Source organism: Arvicola amphibius, chromosome 6, assembly GCF_903992535.2.
Source record: "Arvicola amphibius chromosome 6, mArvAmp1.2, whole genome shotgun sequence".
NCBI classification, from domain to species: Eukaryota; Metazoa; Chordata; class Mammalia; order Rodentia; family Cricetidae; genus Arvicola; species Arvicola amphibius.
Genome location: NC_052052.2, coordinates 158,567,933 through 158,585,312, shown reverse-complemented (window position 1 = coordinate 158,585,312; position 17,380 = coordinate 158,567,933).

The window sequence follows — 17,380 nt, the reverse complement described above, 5'->3', positions numbered from 1 at the left end:
TGGGAGTGGTCCTGACCCCTTTCCCAGGGAGGGGTCAGGACCCGGCATGCTGGGATTTGGAGTCCAGACCAATACAACTCCCAGGCCTGGGGGCTGGGGGGCTATGCTCCCAACTTAGCAAGCTTCCCAGATGGTCTTGACAGCCGGAGTTGGAGGAGAGAAGCCTAATTTGAAGCTAGCTTTGCCTTACACTGCCTATCAGTATAAATTAATGTTGGGTAGGGACAGAGGCTTGGCTGACCACTAACACTGCCCTGGTGGAGAATCCAAGTCCTACCTGCTTCAGGCAGAGAACAGAACCTCAGCTTCTTTAACACTTGCAAATTCAGATTCCGTGTTCACTTCTTCCAAAGCGGAAAGATCAACGCCACTCAGGTTTGCTAACACCATTTGACTAGAGAATGGGGGTTGGGTGGTTGCTTGCTTCTGCCAGGGGAAGGCTTCTGTAGTGCCCTGTCTGCCTCACGTCAAAGGCTTGTTCAGTCCCTGCTCTCACTTCCGTTTTCATCGATTCAGGAGGTCTCTGGACGTCCTTCCATGTATGACTTCAGGGTCCTATGTTTATGGTTTAGTTTCCAGGGCTACTCTGTCTTTGAAGATCCAGAAGTCTTACTAGCTTTTGTCATTAGGGTTGAACAATAACAATGCCACATTATGAATAGTGGTGAGTGAGTGTGTCCAGCTTCCCATGGCCTAAGGCTGTTTTCACCGGGTAAATAGAGTAAAATAGAAATAAAGTCATTTCTACTTTAAAAATTCAAGATCCGTTAACCTTTCTTATAATTTTCAGTATTCTTTTCTCCACAGAGACCCGTTGAAGGCAAATTGACTGGGGCTGGGATGTAGCTCAGCTGGTAAAATATCTCATCAAGGAATGAGGATGAATTTGATCCCCCAGCACCCACGTTAAAAACAATAAAAAAACACCCAAGTGTAAAGGCAGCCAGTTTATGGAGATCAGCAGATCCTTAAAGCCCACTGGCCAGATAGTCTTGTCTTTTAGAAAGTTCCAGGTTCAAGACCCTGTGTCAAAAAATAAGGTGAAGGCTGGCAAGGTATCTCAACAGGCAAAGGCATTTGCTGCCAGTTCTGAAGAGCCCTCTTCCGTGTTTTGTTCCCTAACCTGCAGATATGTGAGCCATGACATGCATTCATGCACACGAGTGTGCATGCAAACACACACACAAAGCTAAAGATCAAAATGTACTGTATATTATCATACCCACAAAACACATTACAACCTGGTATAGTTTATTTCACCAATGCAAAATTGGTTCAATATTTGAAAGTCAATTAATGTTATCTGAAAATTTGATAAGGCAAAAACACGTGATTGTGACAGCTGGTGTAGGGAAAACACAAGACTGCATCCGATATCCATTCAGTAATAACTTTCAGTAAACTGTAAACAGAAGGACCCCTCCAGCCCGATAAGGAGAAGCTACAAATAAAGCGGAAAGTCTCCGTGCTTTTTCTTTTTTTTCTTTTTTTTTCTTTTTTTTTTTTTTTTTTTTTTTTTTTTTTGGTTTTTCGAGACAGGGTTTCCCTGTAGTTTCTAGAGCCTGTCCTGGAGCTAGCTCTTGTAGACCAGGCTGGCCTCGAACTCAGAGATCCGCCTGCCTCTGCCTCCCGAGTGCTGGGATTAAAGGCGTGCGCCACCACCGCCCAGCCCGTGCTTTTTCTTTAATATCAAAACTAAGGCAAATGTGCCAGTTCTCCCTTGGATTCATAAAATACTGCAGCCTAAGAGACCAGTTCCCAGAACTGCACCAGGGCTGCAGGAAGGATGCCTCCAGTGTAGCGGGACTTAAAACTCTATGTATCTGAGGGAAAAGGACTCACACACGCGATCTGCGGGTCATGTGCTTTATTCTTTCCAGCTCCAATTCTCCCTCGATTCTATGTTTACACAGCTTTTATATGCTTCAACAACAAACTTTAGGTGATAAGAAAAAGGTTACAAAAGCTGTTTCTCAGGGTCATAATGCATTCCTTGAGTAAACAACAAGAGACACATGCAAAATAAACCGGTCAGCTTTCTCATTAGCAGCAGCTGTAAAGGGGAGTGCAGCTGTAATCCTAACTCTTTTTTTACACAAAGTCAACACCAAGTAAAACAGGTGTGGTAGTACAATCCTGTAATTCAAGTACTCAGGTGGCAGAGGTGGGAGGATCATAGATTCAAAGTTGTAACCCCGCCGGCAGGGTCAGCTATTCAGGGTCCTCTGAAGGGGCGCTACCTGAAAGAACATGGGCTGGAGAGAGAAAGGAGACCAAGCAAGATTCTATTTGTCAAGGTCTCCTTTATTAGGGTGATGGTTACAGCTTATATAACCCTTGAATGAGGAACTTGGATTGGGGTGGGGGATAGGGAGTAGCAAAGGTCACCAGCTAGCAAACCTGGTGTTCCTTGTGCAAGCAGAAACATTCTTTTTGTGATTCCCTTAATTCCCTTAACAAACAGTTCTCAAGATAGTTAGGATATGGGGCTCTCTGCAAACATCCTTAGGACAATGGTCCCTGCTATCATCTTTAGGACAATGGTCCTTGCTATCATCTTTTATCATATGGTCCCTAACACAAAGTCATCCTCCACTATGGAGTTCAGGGTTAGCCTGGGATGATCTGTTTGTTTTGGGGGGATGGTGTTTTGAAACAGGGTTTCTCTGTGTAGCTTCGGAACCTGTCATGGCACTCACTTTGTAGACTAGGCTGGCCTTGAACTATGCCTGCCTCTGCCTCCCGAGTGCTACCTGAGATGATCTGTACAAGCCTTTCTCAAAAATAAATAAATAACTGGATTCTATAATGCTATTCCTGTGTTAAATGTAACAAGAAGATAAACCAAGGACTCAAAGGTACCAGTCAGTGAATTGTATATACAAGTAGTTCATCCACGTGAAATTTACCCATATGCTTCCACAACATAACCGTCAGCAGACTTCCCAGATCCATGAAGAGCCACTTTATAGCGAGGAGAAAAAGCATCCAACTAGTTAATAGATAGGCTTGAAATGTGGAAATGTGTGGAGTGTCACCTAAAAGCGAGTGATTACTGTATCACAGCCCTATTCAGGGAAAGAAGACTCTGAGAGACTGTGATATATATATATATATATATATATATATATATATATATATATTCTCTAAGCCTCTAGGCAGAAGGAGGCACATTTGGTTGTTTTCTTCATCTGAATATAAACATAACTGATAATCCAGGTCTAGGAGAATATAGTGGGAAAGTTAGCAAGGAGCTAACGTTATAACTATGCTGGCCTGCCCTTTTAAAGGACAAGCTCTGCCCACTCCCAATCTCCCTCTTCCTGCCAAGGCAAGCTGGATCTCTTGGATCTCCTGCCTCCTCTCTTCCTTTTTTTCTCTCTCTCTGTCCGTTCTTCTTCTGAAGAGGCAGCCTCTGCCCTCCCCCTTTCCTCTCTCTCTCTCTCTCCCTCTCCCTCCCTCTCCCTCTCCCTCTCCCCTCTCCCCTCTCCCTCTCCCTCTCTCTCTCTCTCTCTCCTCCATAACCTCCCTCTAAATAAACTCTAGACCTAAGCTCTCTCCCACCCACCGCGGCCTCTCCCACCCACAGTGGGACCTGGTAGGGTCACCCCGCACCATAAATCATAACAGCTAATATGAATTATAGAGACTATAGTGTGTAGCTCTGTTGGCTGGATGTGTGCCCTAGCATACATGAAGGCCTGGGTTTGAGCTTCAACACCCCATAATATCACTGGTAACCCAAACACAAAGTTTGTGCTAGTTTATCCCTTCGACAGTCTTATGTTGACCCATGAGCTTGCCGTCACAAGGTTCTTATTGAGCACATGACTCCGGTTGTCTTTGAAACGTCTTAGATGTGGGACTCAAGGGAGATGCTGAGACAGACAGTCTTTTAGGGGTAAGAAGCTTGTGAGAAGAGTCATTAATGCCATGAACCGAGAAAAAAAAATAACAGCATAGTGAGACTCAGAGTTCAGCTCCAGCACCAGACAGAGACAGCAAGTAAGCAGCTCTAGGGAGAATTCAGGCCCAGAAAGCAAAGTGGGAGTTGCTTCTTGAAAGGCAACAGGGAAAGGGTGTATTAGTTTCTCTTCTCTTGCTGTGATAAAATACCATGTATATCATAAAATACCAAAAACAACTTAAGGAAGAAAGAGTCTATTATGAGTTACAGTTCCAGACGGCTCAAGTCCATCGTGGCAGGGAAGGTGTATCATAGTGGCAGGAGCATGAAGCTGGCTGATCACATTTTTACCCAAATACAAGAAGCAGCAAGAGAGCAGGAAGTGGGATGAGACTACAGATGCTCAAATCTCAACCCTACTGGTGTACTTCCTTCAGTAAGACTATGCCCCCTGGAGGTTCCTTAACGTCCTCCAAACAGCCACCACCTAGAGACCGGGTGTTTAAATGCCTGATGCTAGAGGGGCTTTTCTCATCTAAACCTCCACAGGTCCATCAGGAGCACTTTTTCTGTGTCTGATGTGTCCTGCATGTTTGCACACTCACTTGGGAAAGTAAGAAATCTGGGTGCCTGGGAGTTAGGGTCAAGGCAGACTCTGAGATGGGTGCTTGCTGGGATCTATGAGACCAGGAGGAGGGGGAAAGGCTGCTGCCATGGCTGTGGACTGAGCGGCAGTCTGGTCTGGATTTAGCAGTCTTCTGCTGAGTTCTGGTAATTTTCTATTTCTCTTTGAAGAATGCCTGGTGGTGACAAAAGCTCCTCTGCCACTAGGCCAGGGTGCCTCTCTGAGACAACCGTGTTCCAGTTCTTTGTCAAAGTCTCTTTCATCACAAGCCCTTAAGTATTCCATTGTTTCTCAACAATGGACCATACCAGAGTGGGACATTTTATCTCTTTCTTCCTTGTTAGTATGACATCAGTGTCAGAATGATATCCCATCACACAGCAGGTTGCATGTGTAGACAAATGTGGAGGCCAGAGGAAAGCCTTGAGTGTCAAGCAGGGTCATCACCAAGTCTGCCAAGATGACTAGCCGGAGAGCCCCAGGGACCACCACCCTAGCACTGGGATAAAAATCAAAGGCAAGGTCTCCTGTAGCTCAGGGCATCGTGGAGGATGCCTCTGACTCTGATTCTACCTTCCTAGTGCAGGGGTAACACTGGTAGCACAGCAGCAGGGAGCAGGATTCACGCAGGTCTGCGAATGGTAACCAGGGCTTCCTGCATGATAGACATGGTAGACACTCTGCCAACTAAGCTTCATCTCTAGCCTGTTTTTAGACATGTTTCTCTGTGTAACAGCCCTGGCTATCCTGGAACTAGCTCTTGTAGACCAGGTTGGCCTCAAACTCACAGATATCTGCCTGCCTCTGCCTCCCTAGTGCTGGGACTAAAGGGAGGCACCACTACTGCCTGGTTTAGCCCTAACTTCTTAACTCTACCCCTTCCCCCTCTTCCACGTGAGTTAGGATCCAAACTGTAAATTTATTCTTTTATGAAAGAACCTAGTTTAACTCCACCCCGAACTCCCAAAGCCGCCCTCCTGAGGTTTCCTGGCTTCCATCTACGCAGTCCAAAGCTGTAACAGGGTGTGAGCTACACGGAGGATGCGCAGCTGGGGTGGGATGGAGTCCGGGCACAGTTTCCTTGAAACCTGGCAAAAAAACAAAGTCCAGAATATCCTACAGCGTGGGAGAGGGAAGCTTGGGGGTCCAAGCTCCAGCCCCCTCCTGTGGGAGCGCTGGGGTGCTGGTGGGAGTGAGTGCTCCTGGCCACCGCTATAGCCAGGCGTGCAGGACCCAAAGCCTGCCCGACTTCGTGCTAGGGTTCAAGGGCGCGGGTTGGCTGGGAGACCCCGAGCTCCAGAGCCACAAAATCCCAGCAAATTCTATCTCTGCCCAGCTGGACACGAGGGTTTTAATCATTATTGATCACATGGTCTTGTTTCGAAACAGATCACCTGCACAGGGAGACAAACAACCTTGTGCAGGTTCCTAAGTCCTGATTGACAGCTTCTGTTCTGTTTAGAAAAGACGTTGTTTGTATTGGGAGTCTTACATAAACTTCATAGCACGGTGAGGTCAGCATAGCTGTGCTCATTAAGGATAACAAGCTAGGCTCAGGTGGGTGGAAGGATGTGTGTGCAGCCTACAAGCTAATGTTGAGGAAGTGCTGATTCAAGGGTAGGCATGACTGATTTCCTGTCTCTGGCACGAATTCTGCACCTGCCCGAAGTCAGCATCTGGGCCTTCACAGTAACCTGTCAGCATGTAGGTCCATGGTGGAAAATGAACCTGATATCTGATGTTAGATTCTAAGAATTCTGGTGTGTCCTGTCGGGTCCTTAGCTGAGGCAGGTTCCTTGCAAGGCTGCGTTTTCACTCTGATACAGGAAATTACAGAGGGTCAGGTTTGTGTTATAAAATTGGTTTTTTAGTCCCAGGTTTTAGATTCCGGTAACCATTGTTTGAGAGTAGTGAGCTGTGAACTAGGAAGCGGGGAGCCACAGGGATTGGACTTTTCTCTGGAAGAGAGAGTAGTCTTCTGACCTCCCTGACAAACAGGAACGAGTCTCAGTTGTTAGGGGTTTTGCTTTGCTTTGCTTTTCGATGGTCTTGCTATGCATCCCAGGCTGGCCTCAAGCTTGCAATCCTACTACCTCAGCTTCCAAGTGCTTAGATTACAGGTATATGCCATCACACCTGGCTTCCACAGTCATTACTTCTGATTCATTTCCAACTTTGTTGAGAGTGATTGTCCAGAGCAACATCATTTGTGAATGCCCCAGAAATCAAGGACTCATTGCACCAAGTCTGCCACAGACATGAGGTTCATATTTTAGTTCATTGTTTCCGATGAGAAGTGATCATGACATGGCTAAGCCACAATTTATTCATATATATGTGAGTGATTTTCACCCATAAATGCTGAATGTCTCCATTCTCGAAGGTTTACAACAAGAATTAAGCAGAAATACTGGGTCTCATAAGTGCATAACACTGTAAGAACCTGTCAGGGGCCACTGTCAGGGCAGGTGAGACGGGTCTGCTGGAAAAGGGCTTTACCACCCAAGCCTGGAAAGAAGAACACATGCATTGGAACGAGAGATCTACTTCTGAAAGTTGTTCTCTGATCTCCTCACCCCGCCACACACAATAATAATAAAAATGCCAGGTGTGGTGTGGTACTGCAAGGCTTTAATTCCAACACACAGGAGGCAGAACTAGGTAGATCTCCGTGAGCTCAAGCCTGGCCTGTTCTTAAAAAACAGTTCTAGGAAAGCCAGAGCTACATAATAGAGACCCTGCTTTTTTTAAATTATTAATATTTTAATACGTTATTAAAATTAATAATAAAATAGAAACCAGTCTGGATGGTTTTTTTAAAATATGTTACAAAGTGGCATTTCATCAGCACTGAAGATTCTAGGGATGCTAAGACTCTGCATATTTATTGCTGTCTGTTTGTCTGTTATTTGTTTGTTTGTTTTAAGACAGGTTTCACATAACCCAAACTGGTACTGAACTCTTGATCTTCCTGTCTCTCTCTCTCTCTAAGAGCTACAACTATAGGCATGTTCTGGAATACCCAGCCAAACTCTGCATTTCTTTTGTTAACTTAATTTTATTTATTTTTATTTATCATTATTATGATTATTGTGTGTGTGCATACTTGTAGAGCTCAGAAAACAACTCTTAGGAGTTTATTCTCCCAACCATGGGCTCCAGGGGTCAAACTCGGGTTGTACAGCAAGCACCTCTTGCTGATCCAAGCCCTACATCTTTACTATCATTCAATAACATCCTTATTACTTCCTTTTTTTCAATTTGGTTTAAATTTGCCTTCTCCTAATGTTTAATAATGAGCTCTTTTTTTTTCCCCTTGGGAGAAGTGCCCATTCAACTCCTTTTTCCCCCCATATTTATTACTGATTTAAAGAGTACTGTATTCTATAAAATATTTGTTTGGAATTTGTGACTGTTTTCTCACATGGTTTTTGAAGGTACTCCGGCCAGCTCTAGCACACAGGACTCTGGCAGGCCTTGCCCTTCTTCCCCATTCCCTCTGTCTTGCTAAAAACAAAAAACAAACTGTTAGATTACATCCCTAAAGCTAGCTGCCAGGATCTATTCCCTTATTTGGCCACTTCCTCCTCCTCAGGCTGACTACCAAGGTCCAGACATCAAAGTATTAAAGTCCGGCAATAAAAAGTCCCTTTTGATTTACCTAATTAACATGCCCAATCAAAATATACCACTGCATCTTAGCCCTTTCTAACTCAGACTTTTTTCTCTTAAAAATTACACCTACAAGGTTATTTGCTGTTGTTTTCTTCCTCAGTCAGAAAGCAGACATTTTAACTTTTCTCATTGCCCCTCCAACCCCAATAAAGGCTCTCTCTGTGAAGACAGGTGTTTGGATGTGGTTTGTGCCTAATCTGGGGTCCAGGAGGAAGCCTTCAATGTATGGTGTTGGAGGGTCTCCTTTATTTTTCTTCATAGACTTCCTTTCGTTCTTAGATAGGTCCTCACTATGTTCCCCATATCAAACTTCATGTCCTCCCACTTCAGCCCCCTGAGTCCAAAGCGTTATCATATCCAGCTTTTTCTAGATTTGTTTGTGTTTGTCTTGAGACAGCCCTGACTGGCCTGGAACTCACCAAGTAGACCAGTTTGGCTTTGAACACACAGAGATATGCCTGCCTCTGCCTCCATGGTGCTGGGATTAAAGGCATGTACCACCAAACTGGGCACCTTTTCTAGTCTTAATAGTAATTTCCTCAGAGCAAGAGGTTTTGTGTAGATTAATTTTTCATAAATTTTTTCTCTTATGAATATGTTAGTCTGCTCAGGTCACCATAACAACATACCACAGACAGATGAGTTAAACAGCAGAAATTTATGCTCTTAATGTTGGTGGCTGGAAATCCAGAATTAAGTTTTGCAAGATTGGTTTCTGGAGCCTCTCCTGGCTTTCAGACAGCTGCGGGCTCCCTGTGTCCTCACATGACCCTTCCTTTGTACTCACAGGGAGGGAGGAGGGGAAGAAGACAGAGGGAAAGAGAGCACTGTCTCTTCCTATAAGGACACTAGTCCCTTCAGCTACTCTGTGGATTCATTAGCCTTAGTTACTCACAAACCGATCTACAGATGGAGTCACAAAAGGGATTAGGATTTCAAAATATAATTTTATGAACACCTATAATAACAACCCATTCAAAAATAGACAAGAGTTGTCATTTCTGCAAAGACACACAAATGATTAATCAGCTCCTTAGAAATGCTCAGAGCTGTTAACCCTTAAAGGTCTATAACCCAAGTCACATTGAGATGCCACCTCGTATCCAGTAGGATTGCTTGTATGAAGAAGCAAAACAGAAACTGAAGCACTGTGGGAATGAGAAGAAATGGAAACCTCTCTGCACTCTTGGTACAGAACAGCAGCTGGTGTGGGACGCCGGAGGCCACGCCTGTGTTAAGGAAGCATTCGAACACAGTAAAAAGCAGCTCCGCTCCGAAGTACAGATGGCCTCCATCCTAGCGGTTCAAATTACATTTTTAATTTTTTATAATGCTTCGAAGTGATGCACATTCAATAGGAACTCTACTTTGTATGCAGTGTGGTAGTGTGTGTATATGTACATGTTTGTGTGGGTGTGTGCACATGGTAGCCAGAAGTTGGCATCAGGCGCTTACCTTTTTTTTTTAACAAACAAATGCTGAGGATCCAAGTTAGGTCTTCATACTTGTGTGGTGTGCGCTTTATTGGCTGAGCCAACTTCTCAGTCCCAGAAACTACACTTTGACTTTGAAATTTGATTCTTGTCCTGGGCTAAACATACGTGGAGTAATACTCTATTATTTTACTGGGAGAAGGCAGAAAGCTGTGTTCCCTATTTAGCCACAGAAATATGAAGATAAACACCTCTATACTGAAACCCAGTGGTGGTGGCATACATCTTTAATCCCAGCACTCTGGAGGCAGAGGCAAGGGATCTCTGTGAGTTTGAGGCCAGTCCGGTCTACAGGGTGACTTTCAGGATGGCCAGAGCTACACAGAGAAACCCTGTCTTGAAAAACAAACAAAAAATTACTGTACTACAGTGGAGTGTGTCTAATATGAGATATTGGTCACCTTATTATATTGCTTATGTTTGATTATTTTATTCCTCTGTCAGCTAATATGTGTATTCTGAAGCATATTTTGAGTGGGCTAGGGCCAGCGAATTGGTTCAGTAGATGAGGGCACTTGCTGCCAAGAATAATTATCTGAGTTCTGTCCCCAGGAGCCATTTGGTAGAAGAAAAGAACCAGCTCCTGCAAGTTGGCCTCTAACTTCCAAACGCATGCTGTGGTGTCCACATGCCCATACAAATATATAGATACACACAGTAAATAAATGTAACTTGTTTGTTAATAATAATGTCGACTAGACTAAGTTATGTTTGACGGGTTACAAGTATTAAATTTGATCCTGACATACAGTATTTCAACTTATGATGGGTTTTTCAGGACATAACCACAAATCAATGAGCATCTGTATGTACCCAAAGGAACTGAAAGCAAGGGCTAAAATAGTTACTTCGGTGCCACGCCCAGAACAGCACTGCTTACAAAATAGGTATGGTGGGTCCAATACAAATGATCATCAACACATAAATGGATTGTTTTGTTCTTGTTGTTTTTTTCAAGACAGGGTTTCTCTGTGTAGCTCTGGCTGTCCTGGAACTCACTCTGTATACGGGGCTGGCCTCGAACTCACAGACATCCACCTGCCTCTGCCTCCTAAATGCTGGGATTAAAGCCACAAGCCACCATTGCCTGGTTTATAAATAGATTTTTAAAAGTAACACACATATTTCATAGTGTGTCATTGACCCTTAAAAGGAATTAAATTCTGACACATTCTACAATCCTGAAAACATGCTAAGTAAAATAAGCCAGACATAAACAGACAAGCATTGCTATGCAAATACACAGTCAGAAAGGAATAGACAGATCCCAGGGACTGGAGGATGAGGATGAGGATGAGGTCATGGGGGGTTATTGTTTGGTATAATGTTCCTGTTCTGGGAGAACGCCTTTAATCCCGGGACGTGGGAGGCAGAGACAGGTTGATCTCTGTGAGTTCAAGCCTTATAGGGTTCTATGTGCTGTAAGAGAGGGATGGAGAGCCCAGGTTGCAGAGTTGAGATAGGGTTTGAAGGTAATCTGTCTGTGACACGTCACCCCATTGATTGCCAGACTGGCTAGGCGGGTGTCCCCATGTGTCTCCCTCCAGAAGCTGCACTCAGTGGGAAAGGACTGTCTTTCACTAAAACAGAAGGACCAGCTGGGCGGTGGTGGCTCATGCCTTTTAATCTCAGCACCTGGGAGGCAGAGGCAGGCACATCTCAGCGAGTTCAAGGCCAGCTTGGTCTACTAAGTGAGTTCCAAGACAGTCAGGACTGTTACACAGAAACCCTGTCTCGAAAAACCAGAGAGAGAGAAAGAGAGAGAGAGAGAGAGAGAGAGAGAGAGAGAGAGAGAGAGGTTTTCAGCCAAAGTAATTACTCTCCCCTGTGCCAAACATGCTTTCAAGTAAATAAACAGATAGATGTTTTAAAAAGCGAAACAACAAAAATCGTTTTTATGTAACTTCACTTTTCACATACTCCCAATACAATAGTAATTTTCCCAGTTGTTTCCCAAGTCCTGTGTCAGAAAATGCTGTTATCTCATTCAGTATCCAGCAAGACACTCCTTTGCTTTTGGTAACACTGCAGTCTTTCAGTTCCTTCCATCTCCTTCACAGCCTTTCGGTAACTTTATCCTGAAGCAATCCTAAAAGCAGGAAGTGCTAAAAGGGCCAGAAGTTTAGGGGAAATGTAGTTTTGAAACGTTGGAGGTTTTTGTTGTTGTTTTGCGCCACCCCCCACCCCCACTCTACCCCCACACACCCCCACACACTTCCACACACACACACCCCGCTTCCTAGCTTCTCCTTAGCCTTTTCCTCTGGCTTTTGTACTGGGCAGAAGTGGCGTGGCAATCTCTTCAGATGCATGCTGAAGTAGAGGGCTGGCACCTGGGTTGAGTGTGTGGCACTGCCACTGGGAAGGGGATGAGAAAATTCCTGGACCTCCTCTCTGCACTGCCAACATTCTTAAACACTGGTGGGCTCTAGGCGGTGGAAGGCTAGTGGAGAGGCTTCCGGGTTGTGCTGGATGCAGGGACTCGGAGCCGGGTCCAGGATACACAAGACGGGTTTGTAACCTCAACAACTAATGCGCAGGCAGGAGCTAGGACTCCCGGAGCTCTGAAGTCAGAAAGAGACACTTTAGTCCCGCCTGTCACTGCAAGCCGAGTGACCTGAGTAAGATTTCTGGTTTCTCATCTCTCAGCTGATGCCTCTTACAAGGTGTTTATAAATTTCTAGACAAACCAGCACCTGTAAGCCAACAGCAATGTGCAGGTTGCTGAGCCCGGAGTAAGAGACAGTCGGCTATCGTGTTTAGAAGATGCTGGCTTGTTTTTAAAACTGGATGCAAACCTGACATCACTCTCAAGAAGTCAGTGGAACAGTTGACATTAAAAATAACCGAGGCACTGGGACTGTAGCTCAGTGGGTAGGGACTTCACCTATTATGCTAAAGGCCCTGGGTTTGATCCCCCCACCCCCTTCTAACCTGGGCACTGGCATACAACCCCACAGGAGGATTAGCCAGGTTCTGGTCTCCCTGGGCTACCTAAGCGACTCCTCAAATCAATCACTCAATAGAGAAGTCAGATCTTTCCTCGTTCATCTTGTATGAGTATGAAGATGTTAAAGAAGAATACAAACACTGAGGATCAGGCTGTTGGAGATGTAATCTCTTTCTTGTTGGCTGATGTAACACCTCCCTACACCAGCATCACAGTGGCTGCCCCCAGTATGGAGGAGCTTGCCTGCGTCAGGTATGCTCTGGGGTTTCTGATGTTCTTCTTTCATGTCCACCGGCCCTTCCTTCAGTGCTGCCTCCCTCCTGTGGGACTGAGGTTATAATGAATTCCAACAGTCAGATACTTGTCCCTAAAATGAATTAGTTTTGTAGATCCATCTCTGTGAAACAACAGCTCCTGGGGAGTAGAGGGGCTCTGTGTACAGGCTGTTCACCGGGAAGAAAAAACTCTCAGGATTCCTCTCTGACTCCTCTCAGAGCAGAAAAACAAGAGCCCGGAGAGAACCACTTCCTAGATAGGAAGCCATTCTTGGTCGTCCTGCCACATAAGACCCAGGCATGACGACAATGCCTCTCCCAGAGCTACTGCAGTCTATTTGATAATAGATGTAGGCCAGCTTTGAGAACAGCATGTGAGACAAGGAGGTCCAGCCTCGGCTACCTGGGAAAGTCCGCGCCATGGCAGAGCTGGTGTGGAGAGGTCTGCAGAAGCAGAAAGGGGCAAACAGTCAAAGCAGAGGTTTTTCCCACTGTGCCCGGACAGCCCCAGTCCCTTCTCCCCTCTACAGGGCCTCCACTGATCCCACACAACACCCCAGTGTCAGAGAATCCCAAAACAATGTTACAGTTCACACTTTCCAAAGTTGCCTGTCTTGACTCTGGGAAACTTTAAAAAAATAAAATAAAATAAAAACACAGGAAACCAAACCAAACAAAAAACCTTAGATGTAAAAAGTTTGCTGACTTTGCAAGGGCTTCTCAGTTGACAATAACAGGAAAACAGGGCAGCTCAGTAGTTCACGGTCTTCCTGGGTGAGTCACTGAAGGTATCTTATCTAAAAGCTTTACAAGACATTCATCCTGCGGAACAAAAAGTTAAAAGTCCTTGAAATGTTTTAACATTTCATCTTTCTCTGTGTTGGGAGCTGTGAACCCCCAGATCCTAAATTTCTTGTAAACAACTTGTTTTCCTCTGCTCTGAGACAGCCTGCAGCTGCTCTGAGCACGAGACCCTCAGAAGTTCCTGATGGCAGGAGAGTGATTCTGGTGGGTTTGGCTGGGGCTATCAGTTAAGAATCTCTATATAAGGGGCTCTGAACACAATAAAGGGAGCATTCCTGTTTCAAGGATAACCCGAGTCTCTGTCTCTTTGTGTGTTTCAGTCTCCGGCTCCTTGCCCGGTTCACGAAATATGGTAGTGCATAGACCATAGATGGGCGTGGTGCGCTGCAGTGTGTGTGTGTGTGTGTGTGTGTGTGTGTGTGTGTGTGTAAATCAGGGGGGAAAAGTATTTCATCTCATCTCTGCCAGCAAGGTAACTCAGTGGGTAGAGGTACTTGTTGCCAATCCCGACAAACTGACTTTGGTTCCCAGGTCATGTGGTGGGAGAGTCCTGACTTTCATAGGTTATACTGTACACACACACACATAATATGTAATAATGAACAAATGTAAATTAGGTTTTTTTGTTTTTTCCTTTTTCAAATCAGGGTTTCTCTGTAGCTCTGGCTGTCCTAGAACTGTCTGTAAACCAGGCTGGCCTCAAACTCAGAGATCTGCCTGCCTCTGCCTCCCAAGTGCTGGGATTTAAAGTGTGTGCCACCACTGCCTGGCTTTAGTAAATGTAATTTTTTTGAAAAAACATTAGGAGCCAGGCTGATCCAAGGATTGCCCTGAAGCTCTGATGCACAGAGAAGGAGCATGCTGCTTTCCCCACTAAAGGGCTGTAAGTTCCAAAGCCAATGGGTCTGTGACTCACTTGAGATGCCCTGTGCTCCTTTGTGCAACATTGCTTGACTAGCTTCCTGCTAGCATTGCTATCCCTGGCACTGCTGAAGCATGTATGGGCAGCCCTTATATGGCAGTTCTGTTGAACTTGTCCATATTGGGTTTCATGGTCTAAGTTGGTGAGGACGGCTGACCAGTCTCTTCCTCAAGAGAGCACCAGACCTCATTACAGATGGTTGTGAGGCACCATATCATTGTTGGGAATTGACTCAGGACCTCTGAAAACCCTGTCTCACAAAGAAAAAAAAAGCTTTTATTATTTTTTCAGAGACAGACTCACAGGTGTTATTCTTGCACAATAAAAGTGAACTCGGTTTTCTGAATTTTGTTTCAATGTACAGCTTTGTTCACCATAGCTCTTCGTATCTGTCTTCTCTTGGTCACTCTGAATTTAAGGACACTTAGGAACTGTGTTACATGACTTCCTGGGGAGACATGAACAAATGTCTCTTCCCCTACACAGGGCATCAACCGCAGGCCAAAAAAAAATTCAAGTGTAGTTTGATGAATCAGCAGATCTATTGGGGTTACTTGCAGGAGCAAAAGAGACTGGCCAGTATCTGCGTCACTGAAGAACCCCACACACCAACACGGGTGACAGCTCCCCAAAGCTGACGTTTCCTAGGGCAACATGCAAACAGATATGGAATAACCTTCCTTCCTCAAACAGTTTTGCTGCGGAGTTTTGTAGATCTCTTGAGTCTGAATGCCTTTCTCCTGGCAAGAGAAAATATTTCAGTGTGTAGGGAAGAGCTAAGCAGCTAAATGGACAGCCCAGACTTTTCCCTGGATAAGCTTCATATTAAAATATTTTGTCCAAGGCTAGCAAGATAGGGCAAGATGGCCCAGAGGGTAAATTTATTTAATTTTGTTTTATGTGCATTGGTGTGAGGTTGTCAGAACCCCTGAAACTGGAGTTACAGACAGTTGTGAGCTGCCATGTAGGTGCTGGACATTGAACCTGGGTCCTCTGGAAGGGCAGCCAGTGCTCTTAACTACTTACTGAGCCATTTCTGTAGCCCCGGGTAAAGGTATTTGCTGCCAATTTTGACATCCTGAGTTGAATCCCAGAACCGACATAGTGGAAGGAGAGAACACTATTTCAGCCCTCCACCGGCACACACACACACACACACACACACACACACACACACACGCACGCACTCACGCACGCACGCACACACACACACACACACACACACACGCACGCACGCACGCACGCACGCACGTGCGCACTTTTCCTCATGTAAAATGAGGGAAACAAAAAACATACCTAAACTGGGCGGTGGTGGCGCATGCCTTTAGTCTCAGCACTCGGGAGGCAGAGACAGGCAGATCTCTATGAGTTCGAGGACAGCGTGGTCTACAGAACAAGTTCCAGGACAGTTTCCAAGCTACAGAGAAACCCTGTCTCAAAAGAAAGAAAGGAAAGGAGAGAGAGAGAGAGAGAGAGAGAGAGAGAGAGAGAGAGAGAGAGAGAGAGAGAGAGAGAGAGAGAGAGAGAGAGAGAGAGAGAGAGAGAGAGAGAGAGAGAGAGAGAGAGCTAGATTCAATAGGCAAACATGTATACAATATCTCTAGCCCAAAAGTACATATGGTATGCTTGATATAATTTGATCTGCAGCGCTAAGAATAACTTTCCTTAATAGAAATGTAATATCCAATTCATAGACAAGCTTCCCTTATTGACCCTTGATACATTTTGCAGCTTGGCCTCCTGCAACCAAGATGTTGTACAAGACACACACTACACTTGCTCCTGAGTTATAAAATCTAACCCATAGTCTCTGGAGATCTGTAGAACTTGGGCTTCAGGTATCAAAACAGACTTTCCATAGTATGTTACTATTCCCTAAACCTTTCAAGCACACCAGGACGAGCCAATTGAGCAGACGCGGAGCATTCTGGGAGATGTAGTCTTAGTTAGCTAGGGTTATTGCGCAGCCTTCTGGGAATGGATCGCAAGCTCACTTAGCCCTCACCTAGCTCTGCTCGCTGGTGCTGGCTGCACAAGGCTTCGCTGGACTTCTGTCTTTTTGCTGCCTAGGTAAGAGCAGAGCCCCGCTGTGGGCTCCAAGGCTATGAGGGTTGCAAGGAGAGCCACGCCTATGGTTGGGGCCGGCCAGAAGACTGATCCTGGAGGGAAGAAATTCCCTGAGGATGGAAGATCGCGGGACTGGAGCTCACAATGTGGTCAGGTAGAGAGGACAGCATAGTTGTAGCGTTGACCAGCAAACCTGCCACGATTGTGAGTGGGTCCCTTAAAGGCCCAGGCTCAGGATCTTTTTTATAGCGGTTTCATCACTAAAGAATGAGTGTTGGATGTGTGCTACCACAATCCAGTCCCAAAGGGCTATGGATTCAATATCAGAGACACTTCACTCCCATGAAGTTTCTAAACACATACTCGTCAGGAAGCAAAGCAGCCAGCTTTCTCAACACTAGACTGTGAAGTATGTGTGGACAGACTCACTGAATGGGGAGCATTTTTGTTCTGGGCTTTCTGGAATATCCCCAGAGCCTGCGCTCCATGTCAAAGAACTTTTCCATCCAAAATAATTACACTGTGGAAAACACGCCTATCAGTTTGATTCCCAGGCCTGAATCACCTTCTACTGGTCAAATGGACTGTGTGGCAGAAGGAAGGAGTAGGGGTTCCACCCAAAAGAGAAGTCTTTCCCCCAGTAGAAGCAGTAAGTTCCCTTG